The sequence below is a fragment of the Hemitrygon akajei genome, chromosome 3 (genome assembly GCF_048418815.1).
Source record: "Hemitrygon akajei chromosome 3, sHemAka1.3, whole genome shotgun sequence".
Lineage (NCBI taxonomy): Eukaryota > Metazoa > Chordata > Chondrichthyes > Myliobatiformes > Dasyatidae > Hemitrygon > Hemitrygon akajei.
Window position 1 is genome coordinate 123,241,329 of NC_133126.1, and position 11,880 is coordinate 123,253,208.

Consider the following 11,880-nt stretch of genomic DNA (forward strand, 5'->3'; position numbering starts at 1 on the left):
GTCACAGTTCCTGGTAGGTCCTGAATCACCGGCTGGACAAACCTACCAGAAGGGGGAGGATAGTATTAAGTGTACAGTTGTCATATGTACCAAAATGCACTGAAACCCTTTTGTTTGCATGCCACCCAGACAGATAATTCCATACATAAGTACATGGAACTAGTAAAAATACAGGATATAATGTAATGGTTGCAGACGAAGTCTAGGGCCATGCAAAGTAGATTGAGAGATCAAGAGTTAATCGCTACCATATAAGAGATTTGTTTGTGGTAATAAATAGGGTAGGATATCTTGTAAGCCTCTTAACTCCAGAGTTTGTGAAATTTCATCACATCAAATCAAGCATGGGCAAGGATATTTCCTGATTATTACTGTAGCTTCGCCTTCACTCATCTGATAACCCAGCATATTTCCATATTGAACAAAGCACTGAAAGTAGGAAGGGCACCAAATGTACACTTGATGGGAGACTTCAATATCCATAACCAAAAGTGGCATAGTAGTGTCACTACTCACCTTCAGGACTCGGGATAAACTGTGTTGACCTCAACCTCACCAGTTTAGCTTTGGCAGATGTATGTGGATGGCCACAGCAAAGGGCAGCAGATCCTAGAGTATCAACAGAGTCTTTCATTAATATCCAGCCGGGGATTGACTGGTTTGAGGTGTGAAGTGCTTGCCAAGGTCAACAATGAGCAAATCTGAAAATGAAGTGCCAAGCTGGTGAAGTCATAAAACAGGAAGTCTTGTGTGCTAGATAATGAAATAACATGCAACAGGGAGAACCAGGCCAACAGATTAGATTGAAATTCTGCAGCCCTACCACATCTGATAGGGAACAGCAGTGAACAATTAAGCAACCAACCACCACTGTCCACAAAGATACAGGGGACCAATGTGAATGCTGAACAAATGGCAGAAGTGCTTTCAAACTTGTTTATTCAAAGCAAAGTCATTGATCCAACCCAATTCCCTCCTGAGATCCAGTTTAATTTGCTTCATATGATAATCAATAATCAGCTGAGAGCACAGGATACAGGCATTTCTGGACTAAACAGCATTCCAGTAATCATACTCCAGAACTGACCATGTCTTTAACTAATTATTCCTGGGTAGTTAAAACATTGACATATCTTCGTTAATATGAGTAACTGCCCAGATGTGCCCTGATAACCCAAAGAACAACAAATCCAATAAGAACTGTTCAATCAGATTCCTGTAAATCATCAGCAAAGTGTTGGAGGGAATTGTTGACATTGAAGTTTATATTCACCAATGACCTATTCAGCTAAGCCCAATTTAGATTTTATCATGGTTTTGGTCCAAAGATAAATCAAAGAGTTGAATTCCAGAGGTGAAGTCAGATGCACTACCTTTGGAATCAAGGAAACATTGACCAAGTGTGGCATCAAGGAATCATGGTAAAATTAAATGGGCATCAAAGGGAAACAATTCCAGGGAGTTGGAGAACTCAGGGTCTTTTGGGAGGCTGACGATTTGATTGACCAGAGGTACAGACAGATAGTTACACCTGAGGTGCAGGACAGGGGTAAACTGGGTGACTGTCAGGAGAGGAAAAGGGGATAAACAGCCAGTAAAGTTTACCCCTGTGGATGTTTCTTTCAATAACAAATATACTACTTTGGATACTGTTGAGTGGAAACAACCTACCAGGGGAAAGCCACAGCAGTCAGGTCTCTGGCCCACGGATTTGCTCTGTGACTCAGAAGGGATGGGAGTAGAAGAGGAGAGTTGGGGTGATTGATAGGGATTCAAAATAGGGGAACGGATAGGCAATTTTGTGGTTGTGACAGAGATTACTGAAAGGTATGTTGCATTCCAGGTGCCAGGGTAAAGCATGTCTCAGATCGGGAGGGTGAAGTCATTGGCACCAATGACATAGCTAGGAAGAGGGATGAAGTCCTGAAGAGAGAATATAAGGATCTAGGTAGGAAGCTGAAATGCATGACTTAAAGTGTGGTCATCTCTGGATTGCTGCCTGTGTCACGCACCGGTGAGGGTAAGAATAGGATAGTTCAGCAGATGAATATGTGCCTGAAGAATTGGTATGTGGGCAGGATTTCAGATTTGTGGGTCATTGGGATCTCTTCTGGGGAAGGTATAACCTGCATAAAAGGGACAGGTTACACCTGAACTCGAGGGTGACATATCCTTGCAGAATGTTTTGCTACAACTGTTAGGGAGGGTTTAAACTAATTTGGCAAGGGGATAGGAACAAGAGTGATAAATCAGAATATGGAACAATTGGGGTAAAGGTAGATGCAGCCTGTAGTGAGATGGTGAAGAAGGATAGGTAGTAGTTAGGGCAAAATTGCAGTCAGTTGGATGGCTTTAAAATTGTGTAATTCATTGTAAGAAGTATCAGGAATGAGTGCGATGAACTTAGAGCATAGGTCAGTACATGGAGCTATGATAGCGTGGCCATTATGGATTCTTGTAGGTCACTGGGGCAGGAATGGTTGCCGGCTGTTCCAGGGTTTAGATGTTTCAAAAGGAACAGAGAGGGAGCTAAAAGAGGTGGGCAAGTGGAATTGCTAATCTGGGATAGTATCATAGCTGTGGAAAGGAAGGATATCCTGGAGGGTTCAGCAGCTCAGTCGGTGTGGGCAGAAGTAAGAAACAGGAAGGGAGCAATTACTCTTTTAAGAGTATTCTGTAACATCCCCCCCTCCAAATAGCAACAGAGACACCAAGGAATGACTTGTGAGGCAGATTTTGAAAGGGTTAAGAAATAACCGTGATATTGTCATGGTTGACTTTAAATTCCCTAAAGTTGATGTGCCTCCTCAGTGCAAAAGGTTTAGATGGGGCAGAATTTATTAGGTGTATCTAGGATGGATTCCTGACACTGTGTGTGCGGATTGGAAGCCATACTGGATGTGTGACAAAGAAGTTAAACTGGTCAGGTGACGGATTCCTTAGTGAGTGAGTATTTTTGAGACAGTGACTCCATGCCCTTTACCATAGGAGCAGATGGTATGGGAAAATATTTGATTGAGGGAGGTTAGGTCATATCGTACTAACCTTATAGAGCTTTTCGAGTAAATAACTAGGAAATTTGATGAAGGAAAGTCAGTGTAAGTAGTCTACATGGGCTTTAACACGGCCTTTGACAAAGTCCCGTAAGGAAGGTTGGTCAAAAAGGATTAGTTGCTTGGCTTTCAGGATGAGGCAGTAAATTAGAATAGACATGGGCTTTGCAAGAGAAACCAAAGAGTGGTAGTAGATGGTTGCCTCTCTGACTGGAGGCCTGTGAGTTGAAGGGATCAGTACTGGGTCTGTTGTTTGTTATCTACATCAGCGATCTGTATGATAACATGGTAAACTGGATCAGCAAATTTGCAGGCGACAAAAAGATTTTGGGTGTAGTCGACAGCAGGGAAGGCTATCAAAGCTTGCAGTGAGATCTAGACCAGCTGAAAAATGGCAAATGGAATTTAATGTAGACAAGAGTGAGGTGTTGCAATTTGGGAGGACAAACCAGGGTAAGAATAAAAGAGAGAGCAGTAGGCCACTGCAGAGTGTGGTAGAACAGAGAGATCTGGGAACACAGATTCATAATTCCTTGAAAGTGGTGTCATAGGTAGAGAGTGTTGTAAACAGAGCTTTTGGCACAGTGGCCTTCATAAATCACAATACTGAGTGCAGGATCCGGGATGTTACAGTGAAATTGTAAAAGATGTTGGTGAGGTCTGTTTGGAGGTCTGTGGGCAGCTCTGGTCACCTACATACAGGAAGGAAATCAATAAGATTGAAAAAGTGTAGAGAAAATTTGCAAGGATGTTGCCAGGACTTGAGGACCTGAGTTGTAGGTTAGGACTTTGTTCCCTACAAAATGTAGGAAAATGAGAGGGGGTTTGATAGAGGTATACAAAATTATGAGGACTTAGATAGGATAAATGCAAGCCAGCATTTTTCAATGAGGTTGGTTGAGATTGGAACTGGAGGTCCTGGGTTAAGTGTGAAAGGTGTTTGCATCATCCACAGGGGTGCTCTCTCCAGTTACCTGATGAGGTAACCATAGCCTGTGGCCAAGGGCAGATGTTGTCAGGTGGTGCCCAACCTTCACAGAGTGTTTCAACCCTTGACCACTCCAGTCTCCTGTTGGTGGGTCAGCAATGGAAGCCAAGTCACCTGAATGGTTTTTCAATCAAACTGTGCTCTCTTTCTCCCTTCTTCACTTCCGTAGCTGCTCCACCATCCTGAGCTTGCACAGCCGTTCCCACAGTTTACTGGTTAGATCTTTGACACCTTTTTTGTCAAGTGAACTGTATTTGAATTGTTTGTTCAGGGTCTTTATCTCTCTTCTCAGGTGTAAAATCTCCCTTTCCTTCCTGTTTGGTTGCTGTGATGGGTTAAGATCCCCTATCTTCTGCACTGGGCCGAATTGCTCTTTAGCAAAGTTGAACACAATGGCTGTGAGGAAGTCAATTTTCCTGTAGGCAGGTCCTGCCAATGTAGCTTCCAAAATGCAATCCAGGTCATCATCGAACTGTTTCCAATATCATTGACGATCTAGGCTATCTGATCCTCTCTTTCCTTAATGAATGGATTAAGGTGTCAGAGGGGAAACTCACTTGGTCTCTTGTCTGGCACTGGGATGGCTCAGGTGCAGAGAGATCTTCAGCTCTGTGGGATGCTTCCTGGATGGAGGTCTCCATCATCTCCCCAGATGTTGAGTCCATGTGTTGCACTTGAATCACCTTTGTTCAACAGTTGGACTTGCTTTGGTGTATCTTGAGGCCTTTGATGTTTTTGCAGATATTGCTGCAAAGACACTTTGCAGTGAATGCCTCCACGGTCAGTACTGTTTGCTTGAGCCTTCTCGTTATCGTACTTCCAGTCCTGGCCATTGCCGTTATGTCTGTCTTATTGAGTCTTTCATCCTCCTTCCCAGGAGATTCTGGGAGTATTGCGCATTTAGTTCATCTGTAGTTTGTATGGGGCTTTCTTGCGAGTGCTGCACACAAGGTTGCTAGCCTTCTATGCCCATACCAGTCTTTCCTGGAGGTCAGCTATCTTTCCAGCATCACCGATCTTTCTCGGTTGTGATTTAGTCTTTCCTGGAAATCATTGGCAAACCAGATGTCGTTTGCATCATCCACAGGGGTGCTCTCTTCAGTTCCTGATGAGGTAACCGTAGCCTTTGGCTAAGGACAGATGGTGCCCAACCTTCATGGAGTGTTTCAACCCTTAACCACTACACTCTCCATAGAAAACATAAAAACATAGAAAATAGGTGCAGGAGTAGGCCACCAGCAGTGGAGGCCAAGTCATTGCCCATCTGTTCCTGACTTCCAGCTCAACTCCTCTCGCCTGCTCCATATCCAGCAAAAGGCTCTTTCTGCTTCCTCCCCCACCTTGGTCTTTGCACTTTTCATCAAGTCCCAGGGCAGACAGTGACCCCCATGCTGACCTTGCCGGGAACCCTCTACAGCCAATCTCCACGGGGAATAGCCACATCTGCCATCCTTTGCCCCTGCACTCCTGCACTAAGGACTGGTACTTCAGGGCCCTCCCCCCGTGAGCCTCCTCGCATCCTTCCTCCCGTGGTACTGTGAGCTCCACCAGGGTGATTTCCTTGACTTCAATGGATCACAGTACAATGTCTGGTCGAAGTGTGGTTTGCAGCACCTCCGGGAACTGCAGCTCTTCCCCACATCAAGCCTCATCTCCATGCTTAAGGAGAACATGGGAGAGTGCTTCTTCACTCAGAGGGGCTGAGAGTGTGGAACGAGCTGCTAGCTGATGTGATGGTTGCAGTTTTGATATCAACATTTAAGATCAATTTGGATAGGTACATGGATGGGAGGGGTATGAAGGTCTATGGTATTAGGCAGAATAATAGTTTGGCATGGACTAGATGGGATGAAGGGCTTGTTTTTGCACTGTATTGTTTTATGATTGTCTGAAAACAGCTCCCACAGCTCAGTGCATTCACAATCATACAAGATCCATTTTGTGTATGTTGCTCCAGATTTGTAACATCTGCAGATTCTCTTGTGTCTGTAATTTACTGCTCCACTGCAAAGTCCCTTCGAGGGATGCCTACCGCGAAGAAGTTTAAATCTTCTCAGTGGAAGTTCAGTAAAATCTGTGATCACTGCTGCCCTCCAACTCTTTAAACAGGTGCTCACCCAACCTTTCCATCTCTGCTGAAAGCTATTATCCTCCCCATGGCACTTTTCCAAGATACCACAAGAGACAAAACATGTGCCCCTTTACTTCCTCCATTTGTGTAATCCTGAGAGTTTAAGACTTTTTGTAGGTGAAACAGTGAGTTAGTTGTACTTTGAATTTAGTGATCCACATTCAGTGTTCATGGTATGGTCTTTTTAAAAAAATCACACACTTGGTGATTACTTAATGACACCTCCATACAGTCAGGAAGGTTGTCTTGAGCTTCAAAGGTCTGCCATTTTAATTTTCTATCCCTTTCCCACTCTAACTTTGCCATCTCTGGTTCCTTAAACTGTTTTCAGAAAACCTTGAGAAATGTAGCTGATGCGTTAGTCTTCAGGACTCAACACTGAATTCCATAATTTCTGATAGTCTGTCAATATTGTCTTGCGTCTCCCTTTTCAGCAGTTATTTTTACTTTCTTCTCTTCTGGTAATTTTGGATTTTCTTCATTTCCTCCAATTAATACCTCGCCCAGCTCCAGCACCATTTTGAGTTAATCAGTCTCTCCTGGCCTCCATCCAACCAACATTCTTCCCTTTAGTTCTCTCCTAATTCCCTCCTTTCTCTGTGATTTAAAGTTCGTTTCATTTCTAACATTTCCCTGTCATTGATGCGAACTAATAATTTTATTTCACTCTCCACGGATGCTGCCTGATCTCCAGACCATTTCCAGGTCCCTTTCATAATCTCTCTGTCAAAGTCTACTTCCATCTCAAATCTGCAAATTTCTACTTCCCTGTAAAATGCTAATAACAGCAGTTATTGGGATTTTCTTCTGTGTTTTAGTGCTCTTTCCCACAAATGTGCACGGGGATTTAATCTTGGAGAGGCAAGCACGCGTAACTTAATGTTATGGTTAAACATGTGTATACTTCTAAACCTCACTATTCTTTGGATAGAAATTGTGTTATGCCATTTTTGCACTCAATGACAACTTGTGTTTACCCTTATAGTATCTGTTTCCTCTCCATTCATCTGAACTAGTTGTTAACATATCTCAGAATCTCACTTACCAAGAATTATTGTCATATGAAATACAATTCTTCATTTCTAACTAAAACAATCTGGATTCCTGTTTTAAATCCTGTTGAACCTGAATTTCCTTCCAGTTTAAGTTCATGTCCTCTAGTAAAAACCCAGTGAATCATTTGGGCCTATATAGGCTGTGGAATAATAACATTTGATATTATTCATGCTCCCTAGTAACGGATAAAGTTTATTTTTCATCCTGCATGACCATAAATTGTCAGGGAGGAGGTCTGGAATAAGCTCCATTAATTTCATGAGTTGAGGTACAGCAGTAACAAAGATCTTGTTCTCTGTACTTATTCAACAAGAGCATTTAATGGACTAACCTGACACCAAAGCACTTCTAGTACAATTGCCCTGTCTGTGAGAGGGCTCTGTTGCATGGATTGGTAATAGTTCTCTAATGCAGTGGAAAAGTTTTCAAAAGACACCAAAAATCTAGAGCCTTGATAGAGCTTCATGTAACATTAGACATCAAGGTAAAAAGATCTTAGGACAGATAGCCAAAAGCTTGGACAAAAAAGTCAGTCTTGAAAAGCATTCTAAAGAAGGAAATGTAGAGAAGCAGAGAGATTTAGGGAGGAAATTTCAGAATTAAGAACATTGCTGCAGAAGCTGTGAGTTTAGGATGTTTTTGCACCTTACTGCTGGGTAATACACACCACAACCATGTAAGACCAAGGAACCGATCAAGAATTAGCAAAGGAACTAGGTGGAGGCTTTAGAATTAGCACTAGCAGAGTGAGCAAAGGATCAGGAATTAGCAATGGGAGATGGAAAAAATGACAGGAGAATTTGCTGGCAAGTATTGTAAGTAGACAAAGTCTCTAAATAAGAATACATTATCCATCAATTGATCAAGAATATGCAGTGAAATCAAACTAATTTGATGAGAGTTGCTACACTTTTTAAACCAAGATGGTAGGCTGTATGTCTTCAGGAGAATATTGAATTCATGGTATAGCATGTAACTCGCATGATGATTCAAGAGTGATTGTAAAGAAGCACCACTCAGGAGGGCAAAATATGAGAAGTACTAAGGCAAGCAGTTCAGACCTGGACTTCAGGAGAACAATTCCAAAATTTGTAAACGGTATCAAATTGAAAAGAACTTCCATTTGTAACAAAATATAATAAGACATTAATAACTTCACAGAATAGAAATACAATTGACTTATAATTTTAAGAGAGATAACTGTAAGGTGATTTTTGTTTTGTAGAATAAGAGGCTAAATAGGATAGAGAAAAATGAACACTGGTGATTCAAGTTGAAAAAGTTTATAAAAGCAAATCAAATATTGAGGCTCATTTCAGAGATACAGAATTCCAAAACAAAGACATTATTGTAAGTATATTAACTAATGTTTGGAATTTTGGGACAAATGGTCACACTTGTTGTGTCTTACAAAGGAACAGGGACATCCTGCTTAGGGTGAAAAAAAATATTTGAAATGATTGCGGGGGCACACCTAATATGAAAGTCTGAATAAATGGGGCTATTTTGTGGCCGACAGTGATAGTGTTCTTTATGATCATCGAATAGTTCGATGCATTCAACTAAATGCACCACTGTGAAGTTCTGGTGGTGTTTCTTTGAGTTAGAGACACCATATACAAATACAAGTTTGTCATTGCTGCTGCTGCTGGCTTTAATTGCCCCTCTAGTTCAGGGACAATTAATTATGGACACAAAGTATGAGCAATACTGTTGTTCACATTGTTGGATGACGAAATAAAACGTACATTTTCAAAGTACGTTTACTCTGAAAATGTACTTTCAAAGTTCAAAGTACATTTATTATCGAAGTACATATACTTTATACAACCTTGAGATGAAGTGCATTGGGAGCAAACAATGTGAAAGAAGGAGGTAAAAGGACAGATGTTGCATCTCGTATTCTTGTCAGAGTTATGTAGCATGGAAAAAAAGCCATTCAGCCCACTATGTCCATGCTGATCAGTAAGCACCAAAGCTTCCAACTTGATGTAACTCACTCTGTTTTTGCTTGTATCATAACTCATCACTTCTATCTGTTATCCAAATGTGATGTTGGCTCATTTTCTCTTTGACTGTTCTGGCCTGCTGCATACAACCCACATCCCTGCCCAGAGCAGCACGTCACAATCAAAGAAAGGCAATCAGCCTCCAACTACAAAGTAATTCATCTGCACTCCATTAGAGATGTTCCCTTTATTCTACTTATGTATTCCCCATCCTCTCTGTATCTGAAAACCCTGTTTCCCAGAAGACTGGCTGATTGTCAGGATGCAAAAAGTGGGAATAAAGGGACGCTTTTCTGATTTGCTGCTGGTGACTAGTGGTGTTCTGTAGGAGCTGGTGTTGGGACCGCTTCTTTTCATGTTATATGTCAATGATATGGTTGATGGAATTGATGGCATTGTGGCCAAGTTGTGGACGATAGAAAGTTAAATGAAGGGGCAGGCAGTGTTGAGGAAGCAGAGTCTGCAGAAGGTCTTGGACAGATTAGGAGAATGGGCAAAGAGCTGGCAGATGGAATACAATGTATGCAAGTATATGGTCATGCACTTTGGTAGAAAGAATAAAGGTGTAGACTCTTTTCTAAACAGGGAGCAAATTCAGAGATTGGACATGCTAAGAAACTTGGGAGTCCTAGTGCAGAATTTCCCGAGGTTAAGGTGAAGGTTGAGTCAGTAGTAAGGAAGGCAAAGGCAATGATAGCATTCATTTTAAGAGGACTAGAATATAAAAGATAAAATATACTGTAATACTAAGGCTTTATAAGGCATTTGTCAGATAGCATTTAGAGTATTGTGAGGAGCTTTGGGTCCATTATCTCAGAAAGGATTTGCGGACATTGGAGAGAGTCCAAAGGAGGTTCATGAGAATAATCCCAGAAACAAAAGGATTAATGTATGAGTGGCATTTGATGGCTCGGTCCTATACTCACTGGAGTTTAAAAGAATGAAGTGGGATCTTCTTGAAACCTATCGAATATTGAAAGGCCCAGAAAGAGTGGATGTAGAAAGGATGTTTCCAATAGCAGGAGAGTCTAAGAGCAGGGGGCACAGCCTCAGAGTGCGAGGAATTTTTGGAGCCAGTGGCTGGTGAATATTTTGCTATAGGTGCCTGTAGAGACCAAGTCATTACGTATATTTAAAATGCAGTATGATAGGCTCCAGATGAGCAAGGGTGTCAAAGGTTATGGGAAGAAAGCAGGAGAATTGGATTGAGAGGGATAATAAATCAGCTGTGAATGAATGGTAGAGTAGACTCGATGGGCTGAATAGCCTAAATCTGCTCCTATGTCTTATCACCCTCCCTGTTCTGATGAAGGTCTGGTATCTGAAATGTTAATTTTATTTCTTTTCCACAAATACTGCATGACCCTCTGAATGTTTCCGGCGTTTACAATTTTTATTTTAGATTTCCAGCATCTGCACTTTATTTTGATTTCTCTTTACTTGAAACATTTGTATGTAACTGAATCGGAATCTGGTTTTATTATCACTGATATATGGTATGATTTTTTTTTGCAGCACCAGTACAGTGCAAAACATAATATTTATAAGTTACAAAAATAAAAAAAATCATGCAAAAGACAACTAATGATGTAGTGTTCAGGATTCAGGACTGTTCAGGATTCCCCTGTGATCTCTGATAACCTGCTTCACAATAAACAACACCTCCTAATTTTGTGCATTCACATCCAGATCAATTTATATAATAACAAATAATAAAGATCCCAACACCAACCCCTGCAGCACGCCACTAGTCATTGGCCTCCAATTCTGAAAAATATCCTTCAATAACCACACTTTACTTCCTACCTCCATGCCAATTTTGAATCTATGTAACCAGTTCTCCTTGACTTTCATTGGACTTAATCTTCCAGAGCAGCCTACCGTGCAGAATCTTGTTGAAGGCCTTGAAGATGTCTAAATAGAAAACATCCACTGCCCCACTGTTGTCTAGCTTTTCGGTTACCTCTTCAATAAACTCTTAAAGTTTTGTCATACATGACTTCCCACTCCCCAAGCTGACTCCTCCTAATCAGACTCTACAATGTTGGTAGATCCTGTTTCTCAAAATTCCCTCCAGTAACTTCCCCACTACTGATGTCAGGCTGACCCGCCTGTAGTTCCCTGGCTAGGCCATGTTACCCTTCTTAAATAATGGAACAATGTTAGCCACTTTCCATTCTGTGGAACTTCACCATTGACTAATAATGAAGCAGATCTTTCTGCAAGGGCCTTTTGCAATTTCTCCTTGAATTATATTTTAAAAGTATGTAACTTTAAGTGTATCTGAAACATTAGGAACATGTAATGAACTATTGAACAAGAATATTTAATAACTATATTTGTTTAAATTATAAAGTACTTGGAGTTGCACAAAGGAGATCTCCAGCCTTCCATGGATTCAGAGTACTCAGTAAGTTTGGAGTTGGTGCCCTGACTGCATGTAACTGGGTTGTATCTGGAGTTCCTAAATTCTTCTGATGAGGATGAATGAAGAGCAGAACTAACGCTTTGAAAGGAACCATCGATTCAGAATGATGTAAAGAGAGGAGGCAGGCATGTTTGCAAAGGCATTGTGTAGGAGATCCTCGGAAGTGTTAAAGGATCCACTGAATATGGATGCTGGTGGAAGGAAAACTGGGAAAG